This window comes from Chroicocephalus ridibundus, chromosome 6 (genome assembly GCF_963924245.1).
Source record: "Chroicocephalus ridibundus chromosome 6, bChrRid1.1, whole genome shotgun sequence".
NCBI lineage: Eukaryota > Metazoa > Chordata > Aves > Charadriiformes > Laridae > Chroicocephalus > Chroicocephalus ridibundus.
Window position 1 is genome coordinate 32,647,711 of NC_086289.1, and position 20,069 is coordinate 32,667,779.

Genomic DNA, 20,069 nt, shown 5'->3' on the forward strand with positions numbered 1-20,069 from the left:
CCTGAAGCAGGCGCAGAATAGCAGCAGCCAGGCAAAAGAATGCATTCAGATGCTCCTTCCTCGGTAGCTGTCACCGTTATCACCAGTTAACAGACACTGCCTATGAAAACGGTTTTGAGAAATTCTCTAGTTAAATGTGTGAGCATTCATTATTCACAAAACTCCAAACACATGATCCCACATCCCTTCCTATGGGTACACACATTGTGCTCCCATCTTCACTTACCATCATGTACTGTTTGTTACTCAACGAGCATCATGATTTTTTTTATTGCTGTCCTATACAGTGACAACGGTATAGCCTGGGATGTGTCTTTATTCCCCTCAGTAATTCTATTGTCACAGTGACCTACTGCCTCTTTATTGACTCTGACTTCTTTATATAAGTTGTATTTTACTCCACAGATGCATTTAAATAGTTTGTCAGCATCTGTATACCGTCCCATTTATTTCTGTGCCTGAGAGTACTCCTTCCTTTGCAGCAATTTCAAGCTGAAGCAATTAAGCAAACAGCTACAAATTGAGATGGTGAGACTCTGCTTACAGGACCTGTGACTTAATATTACAGTATAATCCTAAACATTTTTTTGCTTGTTTGTTTTTATGGAGCCCGTCTAGGAGTATTCCCAGCGGTCCCTGGAGAGCACAGCTAAGAACTAGAATTCTCTTGACTTGTGGCTGTTTACAAGCACCAGGCAATCAGGGCTACAGATTTCATTATTTGGAATCATTTAGCCAAAACCAAAGGTCTGAAATACAGCCTGTGTGCGTGCCAGGAAATCTTGTCAGCTCAATGCAGCGAGATTTTCTCTCTCAAAGCAGAACAGCTCTGAAATCTCTAAGGTGAATCACGAACAGTGTCCTTTTGTGAATGTCTGTTATACAGCAGGAGCATTACTAACTCTTCCAATGAATCACAAAGTTTATAGGAATTGAGCCTGAACATCTTTGGCACAGTATTCGTTATTCATCTGTGTTAGTCGAGCGCAGCTCAGCCTTCCCTATGTTGCACTGGGCAAGAAAGCAACGTGTCTGTGACCACCAGCAAAGCCAGAGCCAACCCTGCCCAGCGGGGTGACGAGAGGAGGAAGAAAGTTCTCCTCAACCACATGATGGCAAACACGTCACAGGACGGGGGAGTTTTTGTGCCACATCCAACCATGGAGGTGTAGCCTCCCTTTTTTTCTTTCTTTTTCCCCTCTTCGCGCCACCTCAGTCCAGGATATTTACCTGTTGGTTCAGACTGTAATTGCCATCTCATTGGACAGGTTGCAACGCTTACGCACTAAGGTTAGGACTTTAATGTAAGGTATTTGTCTGACCTTGCTCCAGATTACTTGTAGACACCAGGCATGAGCTACTGTTGTGAATAATGCTTCTTTCAGACATTTTGGATTAGCAAACTATACAGAAGAGCTTGTGAAACATTACTGATTCGTTTTCGGCGGCTTAAGACAAGCAGATGAAACCAATGGAAAAAATTTTGCCTTTTCACGTTACACATTTTAACAGGAAAGCGTGTGACGTTTGTACCATCATCTAATTTCTCGTATGCAAATTATCTCAACGGGGTATGAAATGAAAAGTTATAGATTCATTCTTCTAAGCTTCCTCCGTGAAAGTTTCAGCTTGGATAACCCCGTGTCTGACTTCCTAATCAAAAAGGTGTTTAAAAATGCAAGCCTCTAAGATACATAAACAGATACAACTGCATCCATATGGATGTTTTGGGCTTATCCATGCCGGCCATAATTGATTGCGACTGTCCACTCACTTCATTTTCGAGCAGTCAGAGAGCCTGGGTCAATTTCTCGTTAGAAAATTGAACTGCATTTGTATTATGTTAATACAGGGTGAAGAAACAGGCTGAATATAAGGAAAGGTTAAAATCCCGCACAGAAAAATCAATCTGACTTGGTTTATGCACGCCTACCTTGCCTTGGGCTGCACCAATCGGCACTGATACAAATACTGATACAAATTAAGCTTCCTTCCATTTTAAGCAGCATTATTAAAAAGACGTGAAAAGTGGGACAAGTCAGCAGCTTAACATCACTCTAACACCGTGCGAAGAAGCCTCTCTAATATCTTTATTCAGGACGCTCCTTCTCTGGGTTCTGTGCCAGCACCCTTTCCCTCAGCCCTGTCTCGGCAGGGCAGATGTAGATCCCGGCCTGATTGAGGTCAGTGGGGCAGCCCGCCCCAGTGACGGACTCACAGGGCTGCAAACCGCTGGTGTTTGAGCCCACCAGAGCGGACACAATCCCAGCCGCTGGCTGACCCACATTGGGAGAGGGAGGAGACCCGCACAGACTCAGGGCTGAGCCAGCCATCGAAAGGGGTGGCCCGAGGCACCCAAACAAACAGTGTTTCTCCCTGATCCTCCTTCTCTTTGGGAGCGTTTTAAGCATCATTTGTCACTACCTTCTCTGAACAGAAAAACATCACTACTGGTAGTTAAGTGAATATATTAAAAAGGCCACAACAACAGATTCTTTTCTAAGGGTTGTATGTAATAGGCTAAATCTAATCAGGGGCTGAAGATTGAAGGCTACTATGAATAATCTTTATCCTAATACCTCCTACAGGTATTATTGCTGATAAAGTTGAGCTATCAATATGAAAGGTAATTTTAAGGAAAAAAAATAAACACAGGCATAAATTAGTGAAGCTGGAGTCAAATATAACAGTAACAACAATAATGAGTGCGACAAAGAATATCAATTTGTGGCATCTCCTAGAGAAGAGGCTCCCAGGGTAATAAAAGGAATGTCCATACTAAGTATGTTCAAGGCTAAAGTAACACCAAGGCTCGGTTGTTTCAGTTCCTCTGCCTTCTGAAATCCTCTTTGAAATTTTAAGGCTTCAGTGACATCTGCTGTTGAAGACCTATTTAATTAATTAGTTGCAATTTAACAGATATTTCCTGTAAGTGAATTATTCTTCCACAGAGTTTCTGGTACTGAATTCTATTTGTAAAGTTCCCTACCACCACGGAAGCCCTTTAATCTGATGACAAAACCTCCAAGACTGAGTTCTTTTGTTGTTCTGTTCATCTGACAAGGTGTTAAATCATGTTAAATCATGATTTTTTAAAGCAACAGAAATTTTATCTCTGTCTTGCTCCTGCCCTCCCTTCCAGTTTTAATACGTGGAAACTGCGTGAGCACATGTTTAACTGCCAATAAAGCTATTCCCAATGCGTTCAAATCCATCAGTGGAATACCAAGATGGAGTTTATGATCAAAACCCAACCACAACAAAAGGCTCTGTGGAAAATGATTCTGAAACTTCGTAAATTAATGCTTCTGTGCTCTCACAATAGCATTTAAGGAGGACTAGCAGAAAAATGATACACTAAAGATTACTCTCATTAATTAATATGTGGTTCCCTTTCATGTGTGACATTAATGCTCCCGAGAGCAGAACAGGAAGGCCATCAGGCTCCTGTCAAGCCCTACTCCAAGCAGTTCAAGAAAGGCTAAAAGTCGGTTTCTTCAGCTCAGAGCAGAGACAAAAGAATTCAGAATTGAACTCATTGCACGTTGCTCATTAACACCACTAGTTACCTGTGATTACTGTCCTGGATAAAAGGTGTCATCGTGTCAACATAATACTGCACTAACAAGATACGGTTAAGCGGTACACAGAATACTGCTGTTAGTTGCATTTCTTCTCACTCTGAAAAAAATAAATTCTTTTCACATTAAAGTTAACGGCCCACAGTTCTGTGGTGCATCAGAGTTAAGGCCACAGAGTTGGGGCCCAGAATTTTGCATCCTGTTTCTGCTATAGAATTGCTGTATGGACTTGAGTAAGCCACCAAGTCAAATCTTCAAGAGCAGTCTACATTTCTGGATGATAAGCTTCAGACACCAGGCTTTTTTCTTGCAGAAGTGCCCAGTAAACCCATAGCCCTAATGGAAGTGAGGGGGACATGCCAGTGTTTTGCACCCAAGAAGCCGCAGACCAAAGTCTACCGAGCTGCTCGCCCAGAAATGGAAGAATTTAGCATTAAATTGTTTCCTGTCCCATTTAACAGAGGCTTTGTGGTTGATACATTAGTTCCCCAGTGTTTAAGCCCTATTGGTATTACTGGGGTGTCAATCAGTAAAAAGTAAAATGTGATGTAAAACCTAAACTACCAAAATCGCGACTCCTATCATCTATTGTTATTGAATATTAGCCACATATGAATAGTGCATTCTCTGAGTTGCTTCCAGACAAGGCAAAAAGATCTGTGATCACAGAACTGTGACATTTTTATTTTAGCAGGCAGCAACTTTTTAATTTTATTTCATATGTTAAAAGTCAGAAGGGAAGGAGCGAAGTAAAGAAGCCAAGGGGAAACCTGCTGTTGCCCCATCAAACTTTCAGTTCTCCACATCATTGTCAGCCAATGGAATTTAAACAGTTACCAAACGTAAAATTGTATTAATTATTTCTAATCTTTTTTAAACTGCGTCTGTGACTGAAATATCCGTTTTCTGGAGCATCTTGACCTTGGGTACAGCTGTAGTAAACAAAACCAGTTCAATTTAATGGTTTTTCTGCGCTGGAAGGGATCCACATTCAACTTTAGCAACTGTTTGTAGATTCTTTAGTTTCTGTAGAGCTGCCTGGGCAGGGCAGGGACCAGGGGTGTGAAAAAGAATCAGCCGAAGAAGAAAGATCTCTCTCTACCAAAAAGAGGTAAACATCAGCGTCCATACATTTAAAGAACTAAACTAAGTGGTGAGGAATCTCAACTCCATTTTAGCTAATCCTTTTAGGGGTAAATTTTTGCAGTGTAGAATTAAATAAGAAAAAAAGACACACAAAAAACCCCCCACAAAACAAAACAAAAAACCCCAAGAAAAGCAAAGTCTGTGCCTTTCCAGAGTGTGTTTACAATGTACTTTGAAGTTGGATACACTATGCATTGTTGTATGTTATTAAATTTTAAAACTGTGGTTGTCATAAGACCTTTTTGCCAATATTGATCAACTAAAGAAAGCCGGTTTAATATGAAAAGTTTATTTCAAGGCTACTTCCCTATTTTCGGCATCAAAGCCACACAAGTGTTGTACCAGCGAGAGGTTTCTCTTGCACAGAATAAGCAAATCTTGTTCAGTTTGCATTTTGGACCTTGTCACTTCTTTAATGGAGGTTTGGTTGTATTTTTCCTTATTTGTATTTCTGTTAGGTTTCTTGAACTATAAAAAAGCAAAAATTACAAAGTTGTTGTATTTGGCAAATTTAAATATGATATTCTTTTACTACCATAAAGTCTAATCATTCATATTCTATTAGAAATATTAGTAATTCTCTTAGTAATATTTAATATTCTAAGTCATATGATACATTACCTGAGAAATCCTCTTCCACATTTAGACTTTATGACAAAGTCTTCCTCACCTGATTTATTTTTTCCATTCCAACGCAAGTTGGATATGGATGATAACATATACCTCTTTTAAATACGTTTTCAAGGAGAGAGGCAACTAGAAATTTTAATTATATTTGGAATACAGTGCTTATGTTTTGCATAAGCCCTCACTGCACAATTGCAATGTGAACATGATACCCAGAAATCCAAAGCAATACTGAAAGGAAGAAGATCTGAATGGATAAATTAAAAGTTACACCGTTCAGCCACTGTAAGAAGTGAAGAATCCCACGCTGCTGGGGCAACGCTCGTGTTTTGGCAAACCTCCTGCACCAAGGCAGCTTCCCTCAGGTGCGTCTGGCTTCCTCTGCGGGTCGTGTCACGCGGGGAGAAGATACATTTATGGAAAAGGATGCTGCGGTGGATAAAGTTCCCTCAGTCTGTCGCAGGGCATTTGTTTTCTGCTGCTTGGAATGCCAAGACTCTGAAAGAATGACAAGAAGTAAAATCATTAGTGGGTTGGGGTTTTTTTTCAGGAGAGATGGCAATTATGCTGCTACACTTACTCAGGTAAAATTATGTTTTTACTAATTAATTAACATAATTTTTGAGCTAAGTAGCTGCAGGATTGATTTTTCTTTTTTTTTTTGGAGCTTCCTGATATTCCAAACTAGCATATAAATCCCCCCCCAAAATCATATTTCAGCTTATATGGAAGCAGGGTTTCTTTATCAAATAATTTACAGTACGTTTAAGTCAGGTTTCCATATATATATTCTTCCTGAAATAGCTTCCATTAGAAATTAAAGACTTCATCCCTAAGTGAAATATTTTAAACACAAAGGCTGTGACTATCTCCAAGACCTTGACTGTTAATTGCACATTTTAATAAAAGGAAGTTAAATACCCTAAGCTCGACTTGCAAAAGCTACTGCAAGGCTGTAACATACTTTAATACTCACTTTCATTTTTCCGGGCCCCTTTGGGACTCAGGCTGTGATACCCAGTGAGAGTTCATCGTCACGCACCTGACCTTACGTCCTCACACAAAAATCCCCAGGCTGCTTTATTCTTTGCTAAAAGATTGGTGGAACCAGAGGGCCAACAGCACATTCTCCCCTGAAAGCTGGGAAGGGGCTAAATACGGAGATGAGTAAAACTTTAAATACCCTTTTTTCTCTGGGCTGTTGTGAACCCTTTCTCTTATTTATCCAGCTGGTTTAGACTTGCCTTCCCCCTTTCTGCATCTGCTGTAATTGATGTGAAAAACCTCCGTTCGCTTTTCCTTTGCCTTGAAAGTATGCTCTAAAGCCTAAACATCTCCTTTTAAACACAGCTTAAATACACTTTTCTAGTCCTTAGACTTGCAAAAATGTCCAGAAATATGAGATCAAAGGGCAAGCTGATATGTTGATACCTCTTCAAGCCCAACACCACCCAAAACATTTTGAGAAATGAGAACGGCTGCACTCATCCAAATTAACTGGTAGTTCTATTACTTGCAAGTGAATATAAAATACCGCTTAGCTAAGGCTTCCAGCTAACACATTTATGACAATTTTGAGCTTCTTACCCCACATTTGCAGATGTCTAAAATGCTGTGTCCTACTCAAATAATTCCACTATATTTGAGTGGTTTTGCACTTTTAGTATAAAAACATGTAGCTCATCGGTAGCAATTGTTAGATAGCAACCTGAATTCCATCATAGTGCTGGGAAATATCCTTGGATACCTTTTATTATTAATGTTTCATTCAGTGAGATAAATTCAATTTTACTTTCATTTGAGCTATGCGAGGATCTCAGAAACAGTAAAAACAACGGCCAGTAACCCCATTGCTGGTTAGCTCTTTGTACTGTGATTTGCAAACCCATGGATGTCCCTAAAGTAAGGCTGACCAGGAGATGGAGTTCATATTTTAATGTGTAATCAACGACTCTCAGGCCAGACATGGGCAGTAGGTGGGTGTCATCTTGGTACCAATTCTGCCAGCATGCTAAAATTTTCCCAGACATTACAATGACTTAAACAAGAATTAAAGCGATTGCCCTCCAGAAGCCCAGCTCACTCCCATTTGCATGAAAAGACCAAAGTTTGACACACAACACTCCTCGAAACACCCTTGAGCACGTTTCTTTTAAAGGCTGGAAGGACCAGATGGCTTTTGAACCCCGATGCTATTGGCGCTGTCTGCATGATGAAGCACTGTATCCTCATTTGTACTGATTGGGGTCAAATCAGCTCTAGCCTTTCATTCACCCTAACCACTGAGTATTTTTTCTAATTAGAGTATATGTCATTACCTCTTCCTACAGTAATGATAACCTACTGAACTCTAATAAATCAGTCCCATCTGCCTTGCTGTGCATACACTCAGCCGTTTCACCGCTCAGAATCACAAGAATTTGCCATGGCACACAAGGTAGAAACCAGAAGTGCTGCTCCATGTGTTGCAGTGTAAATCGAGCAGATATTCCGGGTTGCACTGTGATTGTTCTGCAGAATTTTATTACGGAAGAGTTTGTGAGGTCATTCCCACGAGAACCTTTGACAGCCTGCAGAGCCGAACGCAAAACACGAAAGCACGGATGCTGTTTTTCAGCTGAGAATTGATGGTCTTTTGTGAAGGACAGAGATAAAGGGCATGGAACAGACACATTCCATCTAAACGCCAAATTTTAAGCTCCGGTAGGAGTTCATACATTATAGATTGGATTCTGCTGACTTTGACACCTGGTTTAGATCAGAGGCATTTGAGCATCACCCCAACAGGTAACAGATGTGATCCTGGCAGCTACTACAAAGCGATATTTGGAGCCCTCACAGATCTGTTGATGTCCTGGAACGCCGGTGCAATAGTTCATTTTATCCTACCAAAGATGCCTTCCAGGCAGGGCAGCCGTGGAGGGCCCGCCTGCCATGTGTTAAGCTCAAAAACAATTTAGAAACCGCTGCTTATTTAAAGAGGATTTAACTACTGATTCCAGCTCATTCTGCCATAGACAGGAATGTTTTGCAGGAAAAAGAGGACAACAGCAGTTAGATTACTAACCTTGCATCAGCTTTAAAAACAGCTTTCACAGGTCTACAGTTTGGAGGAGAATAGATTTGCTCCTTTCCCCCCCCATAATTGTGCACATTCAATATACTTCACTGCCTTACATTTTTCCCTCTTCATGCTTTTCTTCTTGCTTTCACACCAGGCTGACTAACTTCAGTAAGACAAGGTGTGGGGAAGAAGATCAGGAACTAACAAAATCGATTCAAAATTGCTGGGAGCAATTGTATGGGATACATGAGCTGACTACAACGCAAGGGGCTGAATTCAGCTGGAGGGTCCGACTCCCTGCGCAGAGGAGATCCTGCTTGCCCCCATTTATTTTGAACTAGAAGATTATCACATTATCAGCAACGGCAGAGTTTTAGGGAACATGGAGACCATGGCCGTGTTTCTTCAACCCAAGATGCCGGCCCTGCATTTGCCTGCCTAAAGGATGGCAAAGGAAGCACACGCATCCTTCAAACAGACACTTTCGAGTTTTTGCCAATGAGAAGTATTTTACTGTGAAACCATACAGCAACCTGAGCTGGGGAAAGGAATCATAGATAGGGAAAATTTAGGCTGGCAAATAACTAATCCTTATCCATTAACTCACACCAGACCCCAGGTGTCCGGATGAGTTCCAACGGAGCAGCAGAGCTGCAAGAAGTTGCTTAGTTGTGCATATCGGCAGTGGCAGAAAAAACCTGCTTTGATCAGACCTGCGTGGGAATATTGTCTTTCCTCACGAGGGTGTTCTTTGACAAACAGCCTGTTATTCTGGCAGAAAGATTTGGTCTCTCAAGACTGGCTGCTCTGAGTTGGCCTGCAATTATACCAGTGGCTGAGAGGGAGGACTGATTAAATTGTTCCATCCTTTTGGCTAAAATACATTTGGGCATATTTATTATGTACAATTTAAAAAAGGAAAGAGATGTTTCTAGCTTTTCAAGTCCAGAATGATCCGCCCTAGGTATCTCTACTGTTTCCCAAAGGAAAGGCTTAGGAAAATTTGGCCCAACATACGAGACATCTTGCGATCAAATTTTTGTTGCTAGATGTTGGCAAGAAACTCAAATTTAATTTCCAGATTCAGATATTTGCTTCTCAAGCATGAAGAACAAAAGGCTTGTTTCTGGATTTCTCCACTGCCAGTCACGGATCTGCCAATAGTTTTGTCAGCATAAAACAGATGCAGAACAACTGGAAACCCGTAACGACAGATTCCACACCAAGTTCTCACAGAAGGGATGCACCAGGGATGAATTTCTATGGGGAGGGATATTAGATCAGTGTTGTCCAGCTACACGCTGTCAGCTGGCCTGGAGGGTCTCCTGGGTCCCCCAAACCAAATGGCACCAGGAACACCCAAGTGCCCCATTAGTATTAGTTATCAGAATAACGGGCTGCTTTCTAACAGCTTGGTATGCTATTTTCTTTCTAGTCTGGAATTAGCACAAAGAGTAGAGGGCAACTGGCAGCTTGGACAGAAAAGCAAGATCAGGTGCTGTGTATCTGTGGAGCTTTATTGGTTCAGGAGAAGGATTATACGACGTGGTCGCCGGCAGTACCAAGGAAGGAGACAGAATGGCCAAAAATATCAGTTTTAGCCTCACGGTCTCATATCACTGGCTAGCCCGATTTTGGCCTGAAATATCATACTCCATTCGCAAGTTTTCGACAGTTCAAAGAAAGTCTTTAAAGGGTGTAATAGTCCCTTAATACAAGTATTTCATTAGTCTATCTGCATGAAGAAGACATGAGAGAGGAGACCTTATGAAAGAGCACAAGCGGTCTTCAGTAGGCAACATAAGCACAGGTCTATAGCTTCACAGAAAACTGGTCTTGAGAGGATTTTAAAGATCATTTAGCAGTTTTGGGGGGTTTGCAGGAAAGGCTATCTAAAGTACTCCTGACAGGTGACTGTGGAATTTGGATCAGGCCCACAGCAGCTGTATTAGGGTACAAAAGATGGTATCTGGGACAACCTTACTCCATCATCTGAACTGCCTGATCCCTGGAGCCAGTGCTCATCTACAGCGTGAGCCTGGTAAACGGAAAAGTGCCATCTGACATCTAATTATGACATTACATCCCATGATACAACTTCAGGCCAGGGCTCGGTGATGTCTGTTTGCTTCTTACATGACTGAACAGCAAGCTTAGCCTGGGACTTGAATATTAGATGATTTTTTTTTTTTGCTTTTCTTGGCTTCTCTGACATTTTAAAAATGAGAATCTGTGGTAAACTATTAACTACATTAAAATTCAGTTCTATGAAGTATGCCTTAAGGAGGCACATTCATGTTCATAGGATAATTATCATATGATTTAAAATAAAATTTGACCTATACTCAGTTAATCACAGCATGGAAATCTCATTGTAATGTATATCCATGTGCTTACACGTCTCATATTTCTACATAAAATCAACCCTTTGTGTAGGGCAGAAATCTTTTTCGTATTGACTATTTGATATCATAATTAGGACAAATTCAAGCAGAGAGCAGGGATACCACATGGTATCAATACCATCTAAAAAAAAAATAATCAAGACCTGAGCTTCATATCAATAGCTACAGAATTAATATTAGAAACAGTGCTTAAGTAGACTATTTTTCTAAAATCTTTCAATTTTTCTCTAATTCTTTTTCTTTTTCCATAGGACTAAGCAAAATATGTAAATTGAAGAATTTTTCTTTAACAAGAATTAAAATAAATGCTTTGCAGCAATGTGTGGTTTCTCTAGATTTTAGTCTAGAAAAAAATATTAATAAGCTATTATTTCACCTTCATTGTTGTAGTAATTATTACACATATTATTTACTCTTGCTTATCAATGGTAATGCACCTATGCTTATGGGATATTTCTGCTTCATTTTGCCAGACACGTAGATGTCATAATTTAATTAAATTCTTTGCATTCCTTTACTGACTTGGAGCTTTTAATCACTAAACACTTTTCAGTCAATGGGATGCTTGACAGCAGTGCCATATAACATGGAGTAAATCCAATTCCATTATTCACTCTTGAGAAAAAGCTTCAGGTTGCTTCCGACAAATACTTTGGCACCAGGATCTGAACAGGCTGATTACAATTCGGTCTCGAGGTAGGGATTTGCGTGATAGGCTGTTTCCAGCTGACAGAGCAGAAGGGAAATAGCTTTCAGGGTATGTCCTCATAGCGTTAGAACGGCAATAACAGGAGTTGCTCTAATGTTCTACCCAAAACAGCCACTCAGCTACAACTTCAAAGGTGCCTATGAAACTAAAACGTAGTAGAACAGGCCCGTGAACAGGTGCTGAAATTCCTTGCAAAACTAAAGCTTTAAGAAAGGAATGAGATCAGGAGAAGCTTCCTGCAAAACTAAGAAATCCTGTCCCAGTTCCTCCCCCACTAATTTCCAGATAGTTTGATATATAGCCCTAAAAAAGAAGCACTTTTATTATACTATGGAGCTCCAAGTGTTAACAATTACTTCTGGCGTAAGCATGGACAAACATCTTGCAAGCAAACCCAGGAGCATGCTTCTACTGCAAAGACTTTTCCCTTCCACCAGCTTCAGGAATATTTCTGACCTTTCCCACAATGTCAGCTCTGGTAAGACTCTTTCTTTTCACCCTTTTCAATTAACATAGCTGCATATTACAGTGCAAACAGAGCACAAATTTTTCTTTCCAGGCCACAGCACTGAATGTTTACTGAAGGTCTACGCTATTATTTACAATAGTATGTGCTTATGCATGTGAAAACACAGGTTAAGTACACGAGGCCAAAGCGTTCTCCCACCCTCAGATGCAGGGAAGTGTGGGTGAAAAGATGACAAATAGTGAAAAATTTATACCAAGAGATATTGGGCCAGGACATGATCTCTCTTATCCTGGTTAGTACAGTACTCCAACGTAGCAGCGGGGTTACATGCTGTCAACACAGGTGACGCAGTGGCCAACCTCTCATTGGTCCCATTTCTGAAGCAATGTGCTTTTTACTATCCTGAGACAACAGCATGTACATACGTGCTAGCGGAAAGGTTGATCCCATGTGTCGAGTCCCACCATCCAACTCCACGGTGTTGCCTGCTTGCTGTTCACCATCATTACATCTTCTCCCTAGCAGAAAACTCCTCCTGTACCTTTGTGCAGGCAAAAAAATTCTCCGTGTGGTAAAGAAGAGGTAGGTATTGGAGCCACATGGGTTAATGAAATGGGCCGGGGAATTGATTTGGCCACAGTGATACAGCAGAATGATGCATCGCAGGATGACAGTGCAAAATGAGGAGTCGTACCTGGAAGGATCCAAGAGGAATTTTCCTGGTATCTGAGCACCATAGAGAGGTGTCTAAAATACATTTTAACGTGCTCATGAGACTGCAGTGGACCTGTGTAAGGGCATCCAGCAAATCCTGCAGCAATACACAAAATGTTTACTACACAAGTGAGATACAAGTTTTACTTGCAAATTCTACAGAATTTTACTTATGTTTAATACAAAGGACAACAAGTTACAGGCCCTTGTTGGAAAATTAATCAAACCTTTCCTCCCCCTTCAGTCTGGGACAGCTTTCCCAGCTGCAGGCTGGAGCGCGTTCAGCTCAACTCCTGCCCGAACAGATTCATAAACCAGCTTCCCTTTTCACTCTGACTTTTGCCTGTTGTATATAAATAGCTTGAGAATTCAAGAAGCTACCTGAACTTGTACCAACGGGTTAATCTTTCAGGCTTTCAGCTCTTACCATCATCCTAATTATGACAGTAATAAGAACAATCAGAACAGTAATAACAGTCATTTCTTCAAAGCCTTTATCCTGTGGCATCTAAAAATCTCCTTGGCCTCAAATGAGAGCGCTCACAGGGCAGGCTGTGGAAGGGCAAGGACGCGGCCGTCCTCCCGGGACCTGGCCAGCTGCGCTGAATGTGCATGTCACAGCCAAACAGCAAGGCTCATTTATTCATTTATTCTTAGGTTTTTTTGTTTGTTTTTTTTTTTTAGTCATTCGTTACCAGTCGGTCAGCTTCCAAACCGACACAGAAACCACCTTCTTCTGCTGGAAGCCTAATCCTCACCACTTCAGTGTATTATATGTATTACTCCCCTCATCACACTACGGGGGGGTTTTCTTTCTGTTCAGGGGGAGCATGGGGTCGATGCTGAAGCTTCCTCCCAGCCGTGTAAAGAAAGAGGGAGGAGGGCGGGTGCTGCCTCGCAGCCCCGAGAGCTGGGTGCGTATTGAATATACCGTTACCCTGGGAAGGTCCTCAGCCTCTCAGCCATCGCTTCCCAAGGGTGGCGTGCGGCTCCCAAGAGCTAGCGGAGCTCACAGCATTAGTCCTGCTTCAACCCAGGCTACAAAGCAGATTAATGCTGCAGCTAACCTATTTCTTCAGAGCACTCTTTATTAGCGTAAGCCTGGCTGCACGCAGTATGGTGAATACATTTCAGGGTCAATTCTGCCCAGATGTATGACAGTTTACGGGGGTTGCTTGTAAATACCCAAAACCAACCTATATAGAAGGGGAGAAAAAAATTCCAGGGGAAAAGGAAAACCAAGTTTCAGCAGTTAGCATGTTGAATGGAGTATGCCATGCATCTGCTCTGAGTTACTGTGGTGACATTTGTAGCTAAATTGCCATATCTACATGGTGATGCTGTAATTATCGTTTGGGAGCTTTTTCTATTCAGAATAGCCGTTTTCTTCCTTTTATAACTGTCTCTATATCATAGCCCGAAGTAGATCATGTAAGTTCTAGCCCAGATATACTAGATGAACAGCATAACCATTTTTAATTAGGTGTGTGAAAAAGTTTTAAAGTACCCCACGGCACCGACTGGTGTTGGAGTGTGCATCTACCTAACCCAACTCTGCCTCTTCCCAGCTCAGAAGCCTGTTCACAGCAGTACCTAGAGTTGGGAAATTAACGCTTCCCATCGCATCCAAGCCCTTTCCCCTGTGCGCACAGGCAGTCTTCAGTGCAGTCCTAAATGACCATCTGGATCTCAAACAGCAGGAGCGGATGTAGGGCGTTTTTATGGACTCACCTTACAAACACAGGAAGCCTCAGAGCTGCTGAAGTGCTCCGCTCCTGTTGGTTTTCTAGCGTATTTGTGGGGTACTGATGGGATGTGTCAGGTTTTGGAGACTTCTGGATGAGTTACTTCTTTCTCTCCCAGTTGCAAGCGCCACAGTGACAGGGATTTTTACCTTGAGTAACAACAGATAAGTTGCATCAATAACCTGGCACTCTCACGGGCTTGACCTGCAGAGGGATGCTAGGATGTGTAAATCCTTGGCACACGGATGATTAGAGTGCCAAAGCAGTCTTATAATCTGCACATCCAGAGACGGAGACGGCACCTGCAGCAGCGAGGGCAGAACCTGGGCTACATTTCACAGACACTTTACACCATGGGCACAGGGGACTCACTGCTGGTGCCTGGATAGAGCTGGGGAAGCCCCGGGGTCAGGCCAAGGTGGCCCGGTAATAGCTTTGCACTTGCCAGGTGCCTGGTTAGTCTGACACTATCCTGACATTATTAAGGCCTGTGATTTATAGAAGCTCTACCTGCTGGCGTGCAGACTTACAGTCAATCTTCTTCCCTGGATGATAAAAACACCTTCTTGTGCCAGAAGATACTGCGGGGCCCAGCAGGGAGCCAAATGCACCGGCCTCACATAGCTGGTGCACTGGGAAACTTGGTGGCCGTGCAGCCACGGCACAAAGAGAACAACATCTGGAGCCCATTTCCACAGTGCTTTCAGGGAACCTACTCATCCAGGCGTACAGGCTGATGTCCTCCTTTATTGCTTGTCTTTTTTTCAGTCATTTCTTACAGCTCTGCTATAATTACAAGCCCTGCCTACACCTCCTGAAGTCAGCGGAAGATTCCCATTGGAGTAGTTCCTTTGAAGTTGGTTTTTTTTTTCCATAGTCAATTTAGATTTGAATTAACATTACAAATTTTCTACTGTATTGATTTCATCATAAGTCCTTTTATGCAGTTGAGTAATTAATTTCCATTCTCAATAAGGGCTTTCATTAAAGTACTGCTATTGTTGGAACCCTATTTTCACAAAAGAATGGGGTGTTCTTCTCTGGAAAGATATTTAAATGGTTCCTCAATTTTAGATAAAGTTACAGTGTGATTGAAATTATTCATTATATACTATTCAATTTAAGCTTCATAATGTTTCCAGGCCCATATCTAAAATTAAAATGAAGGCTAACTTTCTTCACTAGCTCATACAGGAACTGCATTGTTTCTAGCTCCTTAGTAGCCAGCTGTTTTGATTTGAATTCACATTGTATATAGGTATCTATAATAAAATAATTTAACAAACTGACATGCTCTACTTAATAACATCACATTTTAAAATAAACGTAAAGTACAGGTGACAGCCTACATTTTTTATTTATACATTGCCTCAGCAGCATGAGATTTAATTATTCTATTGAATTTTATATAGACTTGCAATCTCTTTTGTTTCCCTTTTTCTTACATGCCTGTGAGGCACCAACCAGTGCTACAGCATTTTATGTGCATGTATCAAAGGCTGTAGGAAAACAGCACGCGGGAGCATAGTTCTCCAGGCTCCACATGGGGAAAGAAGCCGGGAGAAGAGGTTGCCATGTAAAACCTTTGTGCTTTGAAGCTGTTTTTCCAAACCTGGTTGTAATTCAGATTCTGCACAGCCAGTACAAACTGGAACCAGCTCAGGGCATCTCAGCATCTACTCTGCCTCTTACATCCACTGAGGGGGTGAAGAACAGCAGTAGTTCAGTGTACTGACCTCCACCCTCCCTCCTGCATCTTCCACCCTGCCCTGCCGAGGACAGGCTCAGAGCTCCGGGATGCCTCCCCATAGGATGATTTCTGTTCTATTTCCAAATCCTCTGCCTGGTGCTAGATCAATGAGAGGGAGCCATAAGAAAAGCAACCACCCTACCCTAATGCATGGAGTGGTTGACAGCAAGGAAGTTAACTGTCCCTGAGAGGAACAAAAAGGACCCTAGAGGTATTTAAGAAACGTGTAGATTTGGTATTTCAGGGCATGCTCTAGTAGCAGAGATTGTAGGGGGTTTTTTGTGTGTGTATGGTTGGACTCGATGATCTCAGAGGTCCTTTCCAACCATGAAGATTCTATGATTATGGGCACTGCTGGCTGGTGTGAGGACTGACCCCAGCTGCAGCACCAGTCGGTCTGCTCTTGGCTCTGGCTCTTACTGGGGGCCCTGAGAGCCCTGGGCTCTTCCATGCGCGGTTCTGGCTGGTGCTGGGGAAGAAATATAGTGTGGTATGGGGCGCTGTATAAAACATACGGTGTCTGAGTATTGACTCCCTACCCTGAAGGCTGAGAATAGGGCTCGACCTCTTCCCGCACACGCTGTGGTTGCTTTGTCCAGGCTCCGGAAAACTGAGATAAGTCTACGTGAGTATTATTTGACTTCCTGTGTCGCTTTTCAGAAGCGAGCACGTTTTTTTCCTAGAGAAAGAGTGGAACAGGTATTTATTCTGTGAGAACAAACATGATTTTTCTGTCTGTGTTTTAAGAAGGAATAAAAGGGCAGCAGTAAACAGCAAAGCTTCAGATTCAATAAGCTACTTAAAGCAGCTGTGCTGATGCCTCCAGCCAGCAATGTGCTCATTTCAACAGCTGCATGGCATAAATAGAAGCTGCTCACTCTTATCTCTCAGCTAAATAGGGGCCTGTGGGCTTTAACCCCTGCAAAAATCCTGAACTCTTCCTTCAGGGGAAAGCAATTGTTTCCTAATTGAAATGCCTCTAACCACAAAAACAACAAGTTAAATCACCAGGGGACCTGCTATAGCTTCCTCTTGTGTATATACTGAGAGTCCCCGAGGTCTCTGCTGGGGTCTGAAGCTGCTTACTTATCCCAGTATGGACACTCCCCAGACTATGTAAAATTGTAAAAAAAAAAAATCAGTTATTTAACTGAACACTTCGCTCGTTTCCTAAGCATCCACAAAAATATTTCAACAAGATACTGTTACAGCCAAGACTTACCCATATTTACACTTTCTTGTTGTTTTAAGAGCGTATCCAAGTCTCCCGTACGTATTCTCAGGCAGACTGCTAGTCCACTAGCCATTCGTACTCCACAGTGGTCCAGCATGTTTCTGCACTTTGTGAAACTCCTGCCTTTGGCAAAATAAACGACTGCAATGTCTCTCAATGCAAGGAGGCCAGCATGGCGGCTTCACAGCAGTGATGCTCACTGCAAGGGAAGCAGAGCCAGCTCCCTCCCACCCCCAAGTTCGTACTATAGTGCCTCAGAGGGCACAGCCTTCCCTGGCACAGGGCCCTGTTATGCCAAGCACCAAACAAAAACCGGTTTATGTTGCTAACCATCAGCAAAGGTAGTACATCGAAAGGACGACATCACAAAAAAAAATTAAAAATCATCGCAACGCAGGTCAGCAACCCACTGTCTGGCTCTTGCTAAACACAGTATTTGATATACGTTTAAGCAGCGTGTGATCCCTGGGCAGGGAACTGTGGACCATGGGCTGAAGAATCACCACAAGAGAGAGTGGTGCTTTCTCTACAGAAGCCAAATTCCCTCCCGGCTTCTGCCTCATATAAACCATTAGTGCCAGATTTAGGGTTTGATGGAAAGGGACCTTGACGTTTCAGAAGCAACTGAAGCTCCAGCATAAATTGTTTTACGGGATCGTTCGCATTACACTAACAAAGTAAAGAGCAAAACATTACTGCTAACACTTGCTTATTAAAAATATTCCAGCTGCAAAACAAATAGATAGCATCTAGAATTGTTTGCCTTAATTTATGTTAAATAAAATCTTTTAGACATAAGAAAAACATTTTCTAAATGTAATTTACACTGTCATCTCCTATGTCTCTCCAATTGCTTTTCAGTTTTTGTTAAATAAGACTCAACAGTTTATTGGATACCCAAATTTGTATGAATGTTTTTTGAGAGTTTCCTAGTGAGATGTACAGAAAAGAATAGATGTAAAAACGTAGAAGGAATTGCCATTTCTTCCTAATGAAGTGAGCTGTTTAACAGCATGCACCGTAATAGAATTTTATGGCATGTATGAACAAGGCTGTTAAGTAGTATTTTAAGACGCCAGAGTCTGCAGTGCACCTGATACCACATCTTCAATATAGGAATAAGTTACTCTAACTATACAAAAGATATATTCCAAGGTGAGGAATTTTACGTGAGAAAAATGAAAATATAGTTTTGGGGGGGAATTCTTTCCACTTTCTTCTGAATTAATGAAATTTCAGAGTATTTAATAATACCTTGCAATCAAAAGTTGAGGCAGGAACTATGAAAGCTTCTTTTAATGGAAGACTCCTAAGGGGCTTGTTCATACATTCTCTTCTCAGAGATGAAAAATGATGCTTTATCTATTGCTCTAAAAATTGATTGTGTTTTTCAAATTGAAAAATCCCATCAAAAATAGATGCTACAAGTATTTCCAGATGCAGCCTTGTAATTAACATCAACAGCTACTTTGTGCATTTTGCTAATTATGTTAGACAAATACATGCAAATAACATGAAAAATGGGGGGTGGTGGTGTAGGGGGGTAGGCATTCTTAGCTGCCTTTACAGTATTGGGCAATTATCCAATTAGACTAAAAGACGCCTCTAGGCAAATGCCTGCCTGGATGTTCAAGACAGCCAGGCTTTTTTAGAAACATTACTGATATTCTGAAGTGTAACTTATTTGTAAAACTGCATGAATGTTAAGGCCAGAGCTGTAGGACCTCCCCATCCAGAGAGGATGCGAGAGGCAGCTGTTAAAGAGAAAGCTTTACCAGTAAGGAGAGCTGGGGAAGCAGAAGTTTCAGGGGATTTGTAACAGGATAGCAAGCTTTTTACCCTTGTGTCACTAGTTCAAATCCTGTTCAGATGGGAAATGAAAGTAACTAAAAGGCCTTGGCAGCTGGCTAAATGGGTTTGTATTCTCAAACCAGTGTTAATGGTGAAGTCTCCCTTTCAGACTCCAGGGTCTACTGCAGGCGCGAGCTCCTCCTTAGAGCAGGCGTTCTTCCTTGATGTACCACAGTTACAATCTCGAATTACCAGTCCAAAGCCCTTTAAGATACTGAAAAGTGTTTTGCAGTGCATGGAACAGATGCTCTATGGACCTCGCCACACTAAGCAGCTCCGTTTGCTTTTTTCTTTTTTTGCACATTAGCTCGGGATTTTAAATCACAACGGAGGCAAAACTCACTAACTGTTGTCTCTGCCACCATTTTGATTGATTCGAACGGGAGCAGGCCAGGACCGCTTCATGCTTCAGCTCCACCTCCTCAGACAGCAGACTAGCTGTAAAGTCTAGTCCAAAGTGAAAAAACAAGATTGGAGTAGCGGTATCAGTTACAGGGCTGTCTGTGGTTACGTTGCACTAGGCTAGATACCATTACTCCCTTCTTCGCCTGTGCTCCTGGCACGTGAAAGCTCCGAGTGTTGCGAGCTGAACTTTGCTGACATGCCGGGCGTATACCATGGCGCACAGGGCGCTTGACAATGAATCTTTATTTTGCATGTAGCCATATTATACTGCACGTGAGAATAAATGGCACAGCTGTTCAGATTTATGGCAGACCATACGCATGGCTTTGTTGCTGTTTTCCTGAATGTACAGATACACGCACAATTCCT

General features: G+C 42.0%; 1 long non-coding RNA gene across 15 annotated transcripts in view; it reads right to left on the reverse strand.

The window, feature by feature from the left end:
• Window positions 1-4,316: 4,316 nt before the first annotated feature.
• LOC134517284 (uncharacterized) overlaps window positions 4,317-20,069 on the reverse strand; it is an 81,973-nt gene continuing 66,220 nt past the window's right edge. For 4 of the 15 annotated variants that reach the window (XR_010071582.1, XR_010071591.1, XR_010071579.1 and 1 more), the window contains 3 exons: window positions 14,447-14,609; window positions 12,696-12,812; window positions 5,270-5,852 (listed from right to left, as the gene is read on the reverse strand). This is a non-coding gene — a long non-coding RNA (uncharacterized LOC134517284). Of the gene's footprint in view, window positions 5,196-5,263; window positions 5,853-12,426; window positions 12,543-12,695; window positions 12,813-14,446; window positions 14,610-16,749; window positions 16,890-17,432; window positions 17,568-19,642; window positions 19,743-20,069 lie in introns of those variants that run through there. The other 11 variants (XR_010071590.1, XR_010071580.1, XR_010071585.1 and 8 more) reach the window with 8 other exon arrangements.